The sequence below is a fragment of the Arachis stenosperma genome, chromosome 6 (assembly GCF_014773155.1).
Source record: "Arachis stenosperma cultivar V10309 chromosome 6, arast.V10309.gnm1.PFL2, whole genome shotgun sequence".
NCBI lineage: Eukaryota > Viridiplantae > Streptophyta > Magnoliopsida > Fabales > Fabaceae > Arachis > Arachis stenosperma.
The window spans coordinates 85,776,645-85,778,769 of record NC_080382.1 but is presented as its reverse complement, the minus strand read 5'-3'; the positions used below and the strand labels follow the sequence as shown (position 1 = coordinate 85,778,769).

The following is a 2,125-nucleotide window of genomic DNA, read 5'->3' as shown; positions in this document are numbered from 1 at the left end:
ACAACTCTAATCGCAACATACAACAACCGAAACTCGATCGTATAGTAATTAACGTCACAAACCTCAGCGTAAGATAACAGAACAGTAACTAAAGGGCTTTCAAATCGAAACGCTTACCGAACCGAAGGAGGAACGGTTGAACCGAAACAGCGGCGGTCTCCGAACCGGTTCGGCGGCAGCCCAACCGCAGCTCCGCCAATAATTCTCGACTGACGGCGGCGGCCCGAATTTCTGATAATAGCAACTGTACAACCATGCAGTATCAACAATCTTCCCAGAAATTCAAAAGAACAGAAACCTCAATTAAAACCCTTACCGGCAGAATTCTCCGGCGACGACAGCAGGGGCATTTCTGGCGGCAGAAGCTTACTGGCGCAACCCCACGAGCGACGGGAGGGCTCCCAACAGCAGCTGGGCGCGGCGGCAGGGACAGCTCTGCGATGGTCCGGCAGGCTCTCTCTCTCTTCCTCGCGACAACACCGGCGACGTTGGCAGCGTGCAGACCGGCGACTGGGTGGCGCGACTCTTTCCCCCCATCGCGATCCTCTCCCTCGTCTCTGATCTGTTCTGCGGCGGCGCAGAGGCGGCGGTGCGACTGGGACTAGGCGCGGCTCCACCAACCTCGCTTCTTCTCCTTCTGAGGCGTCCATGGCTCACTCCCCACGGTGACAGGCAGATCGACGAGGAGGCCCGGCGGCGTGACACTGACTGAATGAGCTCGATGGCGAGGACACGGTGGCGCGGCGGCACGACGCGGTGAGGGCGACGCGACTGCACGGCGTGAAATGCGACCCTCTTCACTTCCGATTCTGATCTCCCTCTTCTTCGACGTTGGTGGCAAACGGCGAGCAGCAGGGCGGCGACGGCGAGGCCCACCGCTGCTGGCTCGCCTCTCCCTCTTCTCTTCCCCTGGCGCGCGACTCTGACTTCCTCTCCCTTTTCTGTTTTCTGTTTTCCTTCTCCATTGCAGCGTTACTGCTGCTAATTGTTGGGGGAGGGTTTTGGTGGCTGTAGGGTTAGAGGAAATGGGTAACCGGGTTGGGGTTTTTAGGGTTAGGGGTAGTTTAGGTAAATTCACTTAAAATAAGGATAATATAGTAATTAGAAATAAATTCTAATCCAACAAAAATTAATGTATAAAAATACTATTTGCTCATCAATTTTTACAATTTATTTTCAATAAAAGGTCCAAATCAAATAATTAGGAATAATATAATTAAGTCCTTTATTTTCCAAAGCAGCAGTATTAATACCTTGAAATATAAATTATTCAGTCCAAATCATATAAAATCTCTATTATTTCATAACTACCAACTTCATAATTTGAATATAGAAAATAATCCAATAATTATAAAATTGGATAATAATCATAACTCGTCTCAAATTCAATAAATCAAAACTTGCCTTAATTATCTTTAATAAAACAAATTTCTGAAATTAAGGCTATAAATAACTATATGATTTGAGACTTGATCATAATAAGACTTTTCAAAGGTTTTGGGTCTTACATTTCTCACTCAGGGACAAAGCATCTAAATGGCTGGAATCTTTCCCAAAAGAGAGTTTGACAAATTGGGAAGATGTGGTGAACAAGTTTTTGGCAAGATTCTACCCTCCTCAAAGAATCAACAGGCTGAGAGCTGAGGTACAAACCTTCAAGCAACAAGATGGTGAAACTCTCTATGAGGCATGGGAGAGGTTTAAGGATTTAACAAGAAGGTGCCCACCAGATGATGACAAGTCATCATATACCCATTTTTCAAGCTAATTTCACTTGTTTTGTTAGCATTTATGCACTTTCTTGCATCCTAAGTTAGTGATTTGGAGTGAAAATGCATAACTTCTTTAAATCAAGCAACCACCATGAATTTAATGTTAATCATTGAGATTTGAGCTCATTTTAATTGAATTTTAATTGATTTATAAGCCTCTTGAATTTAGTGATACTTTGAGTGGTTGTTTGGTTTATTTTAGGTGAAGAAAAGAAAAGAAAATGAAAAGCGTGGCCCAAGAAGCGTGACACAAGAAAAGGAAAGCATGGCCAAAGAGGAGATAAGCGTGCCGCATCACAATGGGAGAAGCAACATTGCCCTCCACAAGGGCAGAATGCCCTCTAGGAGGGCAG

The 2,125-nt window shown here is 45.1% G+C and overlaps 1 non-coding gene across 1 annotated transcript; it reads right to left on the bottom strand.

Annotated features, from left to right (window-relative positions):
- Nucleotides 1–1,630: 1,630 nt before the first annotated feature.
- LOC130937574 (small nucleolar RNA R71) lies at nucleotides 1,631–1,732 on the bottom strand. The gene has a single exon (XR_009068787.1). It is a non-coding gene; the product is annotated as a small nucleolar RNA R71 (small nucleolar RNA).
- Nucleotides 1,733–2,125: the final 393 nt, after the last annotated feature.